Raw genomic sequence first — 10,412 nt, 5'->3', positions numbered from 1 at the left:
GACAGTGGTTCTTGGACTAAGAGGGCAGAAAGCAATCTATAGCTTATCTGTATCATTAATGTTTCCCACTGACATGATGAAAAAGGTTTTTAAAGGAAGGGGTGGGGATCACAGGAAATAAGCCAGATGATGGCAAAGAAAATGGCCTATAAAAAGATAAGAATAAAAGACACGACACCAACTAGTTGGTAAGGAGAGTGGGGGTGAAGGATTACTAAACTCTCTATGTCATGTTGTGTCTTCTAAAGAAGGAGGGAAAACTTAAGGAATTCTCATGTTTCTCATAATTCTAAAGTGTGTAACTCTGAAATTCCTAATGTTTCACATAACTTCATGCAATGAATATCCAAATATTCTCTCCCATGAGTATCAAACCTAAATGGTTGTCTCTATGTATGTGTGGAAAGCTAAGTAGAGTCACAGTCTGGGTAGATTTGTTCTTTACAGTGTTGGAGTGTAAGAACAATAATGAGATGTCAACCTGGTTGCATTCTGGTAAAGAATTCTTCCTGGATCATAGCGAGTACCTTCTTACTGTGTCCTCACTTGACAAAAGGGCTATGAAGTCTCTCTGAAGCCTTCTAGGTGAGGCTATTAATTCCATTCATGATCACTCTAGTCTCATAGTTTAAGCACCTTCTAAAGGTCTGAACTCCTAATATCTCTTTCCCAAGGAGTTGGAATTTCAACATATGAATTTGAGGGTGAGCCATTAAAAATTCTCTGAAATTTGTTAAATATTGGAACTGAACTCCTAATATCTCTTTCCCAAGGAGTTGGAATTTCAACATATGAATTTGAGTTATATATTTATATATATTTAATTAGCTTTAATAGTTAATATTGGGGAGAAATGAGATGTTACCAAAAATGAAATGCCTAAATCTGAAAGATGAAAGGTGGTTTGCATATTATGCAAACTACTAATCTGAAAGAATTGCATCTGTTCTTTAGTACTTCAGTATGGATAAATCATAAAATTATTGACTGGATAAATGAAAATTTAAAAGCATTATCTCTAGTATGATTTAATTCACTTAATAAGGAATCTATTAAAAATACCCTGCTCTATGAAAAAGTATACAAGATTGTGGAGATAGTACAGAGGACTAGGTGCTTGTTTTTTACTCAGTCAACTCTGGTTCAATCCTTAGCACCACATATGGTCCCCTGAAGTACTGCCAGGAATGATCCTTAAGGGAGAGCCAGGAGTAAACCCTGCGCACAGTCAGGTATAGCCCCCCAAACCAAAAATTAAAAAATTAAAAAACACATACACAAAGATATGTATATATTAAAGAAAAAGGATATTCAATCAAACTAGTGGTTATTTTTTAGGACAGGTGTAAAAGATTAATAGTGTATGAATTTTATCTGTGATATGTTTTTAAAAGATAGACCTAAAACCTTCATAATACTAAGTACTATATAAATACTAAATACCACATAAGCTCAGTATTAATTTGTAAAACAATTAGTGTGCCAGAGAAATGGTACTGTAGGTAGGGTGCTTGCCTTCAACATGGGTCAGCATAGCCAAAGGTAATTCCTAAGTGCAGAGTCAAGAGTAACCTCTGATCATTGCCAGGTGTGGCCACCAAACAAACAAAAAGCCAATTAGTCAGAGCCAGAGAGATGTCTTTAGGGGCTGAGTACATGCAAAGCCTTCTTTACATGCAAGAGGTCCAGGTTTGATCCCTGGTACTACACGATTCTGAGCAGAGATCTGAGAGTACCCATAAGTACTTCCAGGTATGATTCACATACCCATGCAAAAACAACCCAAAACAAAAAATAGCTATTCCTTAATTAAAGAGCTAATATTCTCTCCAAAGATGGGACTATTCTTATCCATTGGTGTTCATGGGAAGTCAATAGTTGGTGAACTAAAAACTTTGCTCCGAGTTTCTAGATAAGTGATTATGAGTAATATTTAAAATATCATTTCCGTATTGATTTAAATAAACTTTTTGATTCATTCCCAGACACAATAAAGAAAATTGCTTCTATTTGCCATTCTCGCATCAGACCCATCTACTTGTAAGCCCTCTCTCCTACCCAGCCCCCAAAGATATTCAATTTCTTTTATCTTGGGCTGGAGCGATAGCACAGCGGGTAGGGCGTTCGCCTTATAAGTGGCCAACATGGCCGACCCGAGTTTGATTCCTCCGCCCCTCTCGGAGAGCCCGGCAAGCTACCGAGAGTATTGGATATGCCAGACACAGTAACAACAAAGTCTCCAATGGAGACGTTACTGGGCCCGCTCGAGCAAATCGACGATCAACGGGAGGGCCTTTACCTTTACCTTTTACCTTATCAAGACATATCTTTTAACAAAAGATAATTAGCATATGTATTATTTGTCCATGAAAACTTTAGGAAGAAGGGGTAGGAATCATATGGAAAAGCAAGCAAAAAATGAAGAATCTGATAGTGGAATAGGAACCAGATGACTAAACTCCGAACATAATTGAATCAATTAGAAACCATTTAATGTTGGGAACCCATTATTCTCTTTGAGCATCAGTTTTCTCCTTCAGCTGAAGCAAAAGGATTTTGTCCAAAAGATCATATAACTAAGTACGAAGACTTGGAGTCAATTTTGAATTGTTGATATTTCATAGAAAAGTGAGCAAATAACCAATGGTATTTAGCACAAATGTCAGAATTTCTGTGGGTGATAAAACACAGTGACCTAAACTAACAGGACAACTCTTTACTGTTTAGTGATTCAGAAAGGTTAATTTCCCTGGGTAACACACTTGATCAGAATTTAATAGGGAAGGTACCTTCCTGGGATTTTCCTCTTAGAACTGAATCTGGTCCCTTTATGTATATAATTAAATTACTCCTTGTATCCATGTGCAAGAACACCAACAATAAGATGGAGAGTCAGATTTGGGATTTTCATGAAAATGACAGAAGAATTAGTTAAGAAGGATTGAGTCTAAAATGTGAATAAGAATTATGTACAGTTTAATATATCAATGATACATAGTTGCTTCTGGCAACAGTCTTTGATTACTCCTCAATAGAGAGGTTGATGATAACTCTTTATCCCCATGACTAGGGAAAGAACATATAGGCTAGTCTTACCTAGGACCTTCTTTCTCTGTTTCATATTGTTCATCTATCACAAAATATGTTCTGAAATATGTACTTCTTGAAGCAGATGTTTTTCACTAAGTCATGAGTGTTTTGCTTTATTTTAACAATGATTTATCCAGTACATTTGCATCTCTCTCTCTTTCTCTTTCCCTCTCTCTCTCTCATTGAACTTCTTTTAAACTATCTTTGAAAAAATACTGAATTTATGATGAACCTATGTATTTCAAGTGCACATGGAAAGTTTTGAAGCTTTAAACATTTAAAATGTTTACCTACTTTTAGGGCCAGAGTAATATAATAGTTCAATCTGCAGCACCACATGTGATCTCTTGAGCCCTGCCAGGAATGTTCCCTGAGTACAGAACTAGAAGTAAGCTTTGAGCACCACTGGGTATGACTCCTTCCAAAAACAAACAGACAAAAAAAAATGTTTATTCACTTTTTATTCCAAAGAAAGGATGGGTACCCTTACTTTCCATTTATTATACCAGTAATTAAGATACAATGACAACTTATCATCCATGTAAATGGCAGTAAACCTAGAGCTCACAGGGAAACATGAGAGATATCTGTATCATTTATCCCTAAAATAGCAACAACCCTGGTAAACTTCTCTTTAGGGGAACTGTAACCCAAGCTCTAGCTTGTTTAAACCATTTCGGGTCTTGTCAAGTTTTAAAGTAATGTACTGATGAATGAACACAGAATGAATTACAAAGAAATGTGGTGACATAATACACAAAATAATATGACATGTGACTTAAGTATTAGGCAATAAGTGGCACAACTATACAATTTAATGATCTAAATGTAATAACAAGAAATGTTTTTAAAGCCATTGTTTATGACTGTTGTGATAAATTACCATAAATATACATCCAATAAAATTTATTATTGTACATTTACGGAGGTCAGGTATCTTCAATAAGTCTAGTTGGATTAAAATCAAGTTAGAATATCTATGCTCTGTTCTCTGGAATATGGGACAGGCTCTGTTTTCCTTGAATTTTCCTCTTTCTAGACATTGCTTATATTCTTTAGTTCGTGGCTCCATTTTCTGTTTCCAAAGATAACAATAGTATGTCAAGTCCGTCTCTTATCAAATCATCACTGATTTCCTCTCTTACCCCACTTTGTCTATATTTTAATAGCTATTGTTAGTATATGGGATTCATCCCTGTAATCAGGACCATTTTCCTATCTTATTATTAATTCATTCTTAACCTTAATTCCAGCTGCTGCCTTAATTTGCCTTTTAAAGTAATAGAGGGATTTTCTGCTGCCATATTATCTACTACATAGACACATATCTTATGATATATATATATATATATATATATATATATATATATATATAATCTTGTTCTTACTTTGGAGAACCCGGCAGGCTACCGCGGGTATCCAGCCCACACAGCAGAGTCTGGGAAATTTCCCGAGTCATACTCAACATGCCAAATACCAGTAACAATGATGGGTCTCATTCTCCTAACCCTGAAAGAGCATTGAATATGGCTCTTTTAAAATATCAAGGATAGAAGGAAGGAGACGTTACTAGTGCCTGCTGGAGGCAATCAACAAACAACAGGATGATCATGATCAAGATAGACACAGAGTTAATCAAGACATTGTTAGAGAAGAAAAGTCTTTACCAGTGGCTTGTGGTTTAACCATTACAGTCAACTTGTCAAGTGTCCACATATCCTTAGTGAAAGAAGACAACACAAAGGGGGGAAATTACAAAATAAAAACTAGGAATTGGATAGAAAAAATAGGATGAGGCTGAAGTGAGTGAGGTGTAGGTCTCAGAAACAAAACTTCAGGGGCTGCAAAAAATCAGTAATCAAGATAAATATTTAATGTAATGCTTTGAACATTAAAAAGTGGTGCAAAAATTCTTGATGCATAAAAATAAAATACGGTAATGAGGACAGGCAGCAGCAATGCCGTAGGAAGCCATATTGAAGCCTGAGGAAAAGGAAAAATCAATGGCATTGACTCTATCTTTATTAAAAATTGATGGTTTGTTTATTATGGATCTTTTGTATTCATTTTGATTAAAATATCCAATTAAAATAGTTTCCTCTTGATTACTGACTTTTTTGATGTCTCCTTAAATTCTGGCCAGAGGCAGACATCTCACCATTGAAGTGAGGCTCAATGGTGAGAGACAATGAGGACATTAATTCTAAAAGTTCTGTCAAGAAGACAAAACTAGAAATCCAGGTGAGCCAAGACAAATTTCCTTCACTGCAGAAAGGGGTTGGATTGTGTTAACCCTCATATTCATCTGTTAAATCTTGACTCCTAAGGCTTCCAATTGTAACTTATTTAGAGATGGTGGCTTTTAAAGGGGTGATTAAGGACCTCATTGAGTATGAGGTCCTGACCCTGGGTGTTCATCCCATGCTATGGGTAACCTTAGAAAAGAAAACTTGAACATACAGAGTCACAGAAATGTTTACATTCAGAGAAAAGACCCACGTGAGGATGTGAAATCAGGTAGGAGGTCCATGACAATGAATTCCAAGAAGACTTAAACTAAAATATGAATTAAAAAGTAATTTCTGCTTTCAGCTTCCAACTCTAGGCTGAGGTGGATCATCTCAAAGCATACAAGCCAAAAGTCAGAGAAGCCCATCAAAGACGCCTGAGCAGGAAATACAAAGACTTTGATAAAACTAAATGAAGACCATTGGTCCTTATTCATTGATAATGCCATATGCCCTAAGGATAGAAGTTTATCTTTATGGAAAGCCCAAAACTACAGTTACTTGAAAGACTGGCCTGTAAATTCAGTTTTGCAAAAGCAAGCCCTGTGCATTCCATTCTGGAAATGCCAGTTAATCCCAGTTTAGGGTGATCATTTCTTCCTCTCTACAGAAACCCTTTTTCTCTCTTGAATATATTTCTCTTGCTCTCTCTTATCTCCCACAATGCTTTATTGAAACTATTTTTGCTTCATTGTTTTTCCTGAAATTCTTTTTTGTGATAATATATGGTGAAGAATGGAGCCGACTTTTCCTCTTTCTGCGGGAAGCATCACCTCACCCCAACCTGAGAACCAGTGTCCTGATAACTCCAGTGGGAAGGAATAGCTCCCATGCTGTGTAGATCAAATGGGTCTCTGGTGTGGCTTGATGGCAGCTACCTCAGTGAGCCTGGCAGGACTTTAATGTCCACACTGGGCAAGACCTCATGCAGACTCACCAGTTCCCATCTCCAAGGGCACTTCACAGCAAGGAGACAGAGAGCCACACAGGAGGATGGTAGTGGCACAGATGTGGTTATTTTTTTCCAGTTCATGGCTCCCTATTCATCTCAGTAATAGAAGATGAATAGGGAGTTCTTACAAAACCAACTATGGAAAAAAAAATATCCCCCCCCCAAAAAAAACCTGCTGAATCCTTCTTAATCTCTAAAACCATAGAAAATATCTGTTCTTAAATCTCCCAGTCTCCGGTGTTTTATTATGACATCTCTAGCAAACCAAAACAGAAATTCTTGCTATTCCTTCACAGCAATTTTATATTTGTTAGAAAATGAGTGTTATATGCTCTGATTAAGACTTTTTCTATTTGAGGGGGTTGGAGCAATAGCACAACGGGTAGGGCATTTGCATTGCACATGGCCGACCTGGGTTTGATTCCCAGCATCCCATATGGTCCCCTGAGCACTGCCAGGGGCAATTTCTGAGAGCAGAGCCAGGAGGAACCCCTGTGCACCACCGGGTATGACCCAAAAGAAAAAAAAATGTCTTTTCTTTTTCTATTTGAGAAGAGTTGGGAAAGTTGTTTTAATTACAGTTATTCAGATCCTACTTAATATGCTATTTTACATTTTTCAGTGGTTGATCCTCAAATATCAGTTTGCACATGGTCATTCAGATTGAAATTTTGTCTTTAAATAAAGGGGTTTCATGCTTAATTTTGAGCAGTGAAATATGAGTGGAAGAGATGAGTATAACAAGATCTCATCCTAAAAGGGGGTCAGTTCAATCTCCCCATCTCTTTCTTCATCATGTTATTCCAAATATTGACAGAGTGATGAGCCATCCACTGTGCAAATAAAGATGACACCTACCACTGAAACCACAGTGGCCTTTGTCATCTACATACAAGAAAATCATTTCACACCAGTGAAACTGGTATCACAAAAACAACCAGTGTTGTCAGAGATGTGGGAGAAAAAGAACCCTAGTTCACTGCTACTAGGGTTGCCAACTGCTCTAACATTTTTGGAAAAAAATAAGAAAATTTTTCAAAAAAAACCTAGGAATTGAGTTTCTATAGAACCTGGCAATTTCATTTCTTGCATCTACCCCAAAGGCCCCAAAATTCTATTCAGAAAAAAAATAATATTTGTATTCCCAAGTTCATTGCAGCACTATTCACTATAGCGAAAATATGGAAACAATCTAAGTGTAGAGAAGATATGTCTAGAAAAAGAAACTATGGTACATTTACATAGTGAAATACTACTCGGCCATAAGAAAAATGACACCATGCAATTTGCTGCTATGTGGATGGATCATTCAGAATATATGCTTAATGAAGACAGACAGAAGGAGAGGGACAGATACAAATGCTCTCACTCATCTGTGGCATAAAAGGAACTTAGTAAAGAAATTAAAAAAGGTTCAAAGGCAATGGAGCCTGAGAACCAGTCTTCATAGGAACTTAGCCTGGGGGAAAGGAGGAGAGGCTAGAATGGGTGGGGGGACGGTGGGACTATGGTTGATGAAAGCAGAACATTCTGATAAAAGGTGAGGTGTTGGAATGTTTATGCATGAAACCTTTTGCAGTATTTTAAATCATAGTGCCTCAACTTTTTAAAAAAATGACGTTAAGTAACCACTATAAAACATAAAAAGAAATGTACCAAGATGTATTCATTCCTGTGTCTTAAACCTTTAGATAAAATAAGCTACATTCTACTGTTCTCTGGATTTAATTTGAGGAATGAGAGTTCAATTATTTTAAATATAAAATAAGCCATTTGTGGGACAGTATGAATATCAGTTTGACTATCATATGACTGAATAGTAATGATCTCAACAAACTAGAACTATCCTTCACATAAAATTTCAAAATGAAAGTCGTTGTGGTTGATTGGGCGCTACATAATATCAAGGACTAAAGTCTTTCCTACTTTTGATTTTAGCACTTCATCTTTTATTTTCATCTTTATCCATATCTTGAACTTCAGATTAATTTATCCAATTGCTTAATCATCATCTTCATTTGGGAATCTGAATAGGATTTAAAAAATTTCTTTTCTTAGGCTCCACATCGCTAATCATCAGGGAGATGCAGATCAAAACAACAATGAGATATCATCTCACACCACAGAGACCAGCCCACATCCAAAAGAACAAAAGCAACGGGTGCTGGCAAGGATGTGGCGAGAAAGGGACCCTCCTTCACTGCTGGTGGGAATGCTGATTGGTTCAGCCTTTCTGGAAAACAGTATGGATGATTCTCAAAAAATTAGAAATTGAGCTCTCATATGACTCAGCAATACCACTCCTGGGAATATATCCCAGAGAGGCAAAAAAGTATAGTCGAAGTGTCATCTGCACTTGTTTGTCCATTGCAGCACTCTTTACAATAGCCAGAATTGAAAAAAAAATCTGAGTGCCCAAGAACAGATGACTGGTTAAAGAAACTTTGGTACATTTACACAATGGAGTACTATGTAGCTGTTAGAAAAGATGAAGTCATGAAATTTACATACAAGTGGTACTACATGGAAAGTATCATGTTAAGTGAAATGAGTCAGAAAGAGAGGGATAGACATAGAAAAATTGCATTCATCTGGGGAACATAAAGTAACAAAATAGGAGATTAACACCCAAGGATGGCTGAGATTAGTACCAGAAATTTTGCTCCATGGCTTGGAGGCCAGCTACACATGCTAGGGGAAAAGGGAGCTCAGATAGAGAAGGGAGCACCAAATAAAGGGTGTTGGGAGGATCTTCCGAGCATGGGAGAAGTATGGTGAAAGTAGACTATAGACCAAACATGATTGCTACTCAATGCCTCTTTTGCAAACAACAACACCCAAAAGTATAGAGAGAAGAGGTGGGAAGGCCCTGCCACAGAGGAAGGATGGGATGAGGGGGATGGGGGGTGGGAGGAATACTGTGACCCATGGTGGTGGAAAATGGACACTGGTGGAGGGATGGGTACTTGATCATTGTATAACTGAAACCCAAGCACAAAAATTTGTAAGTCTACAACTGTACCTCATGGTGTTTCACTAATAAAAATTTTTAAAAAAAAAGAACAAAAGCAACCAGTGTTGAGGTGGATGTGGGGGAAGAGGGACGCTCTTTCACTATTGGTGGGAATGCCCACTGGTCCAGCCTTTCTGGAAAACAGTTTGAACATTCCTTCAAAAACTAGAAATTGAGCTTCCATAGGATCCTGCAATATCACTTCTGGGAATGTATCCCAAGGATACCAAAAAAGCACAGTAGAGCTTTTTCCAAAGAGCTGACTAGATGGCAGAAGTAGAGCAGAAGAAGAAGCAGAATTTCCACAAGTTCACTTACTGCGGCATGGACATCGACCAGTTGCTGGACGTGTCCTATGAGCAGCTTATGCAGCTCTACAGTGCCCAGCAGGGTCAGCACCTCAACCATGGCCTGGAAGCAGCACTCCATGCTCAAGTGCCTGCACAAGGTCAAGAAGATGGAGCCACCAATGGAGAAGCCCAAGGTGATGAAGATGCACCTGCAGGACATGATCTTCATCCTGCCTGAGATGGTGGGCAGCATGGTGGGCTTCTACAATGGCAAGACCTTCAACCAGGTAGAGATCAAGACTGAGATGATAGGCCACTACCTGTACAAGTTCTCCATCACGTACAAGCCCATCAAGCACAGGCAGCCTGGCATCGGGGCCACCCACTCCTCCTGCTTCATCCCCCTCAAATAAAGGACTAGTAAATTAAAAAAAGCACAGTATAGATGACATTTGTACCTGTATGTTCGTTGCAGCACTCTTTACAATAGCCAGAATCTGGAAACAACCTGAGTTCCTGAGAATAGACGACTGGTTAAAGAAACTTTGGTACATCTATACCATGAAATACTATGCAGCTGTTATGAGAGATGAAATCATGAATTTTGCACATTAAGTGGGTGGTCTTGGAGAGTATCATGCTAAGTGAAATGAGTCAGAAAGAGAGGAACAGACATAGAAGGACTGCACTCATTTGTAAAATAACATAATATGAGACTGATTCCTAAGGACAGTAGACACAAAGGCCAGGAATATTGTTCCATAGTTGGAAGCCTGACT

General features: G+C 37.9%; 1 pseudogene; it reads left to right on the top strand.

Annotated features, from left to right (window-relative positions):
- Window positions 1–9,610: 9,610 nt before the first annotated feature.
- Window positions 9,611–10,046, top strand: LOC130022432 (40S ribosomal protein S15-like; annotated as a pseudogene).
- The last annotated feature ends 366 nt before the right edge of the window (window positions 10,047–10,412 follow it).

This window comes from Sorex fumeus, unplaced genomic scaffold (assembly GCF_029834395.1).
Source record: "Sorex fumeus unplaced genomic scaffold, SorFum_2.1 ptg000002l, whole genome shotgun sequence".
In the NCBI taxonomy this organism is placed as follows: domain Eukaryota; kingdom Metazoa; phylum Chordata; class Mammalia; order Eulipotyphla; family Soricidae; genus Sorex; species Sorex fumeus.
The sequence above is the reverse complement of the archived record's forward strand: the minus strand, read 5'-3'. Positions and strand labels throughout refer to the sequence as shown.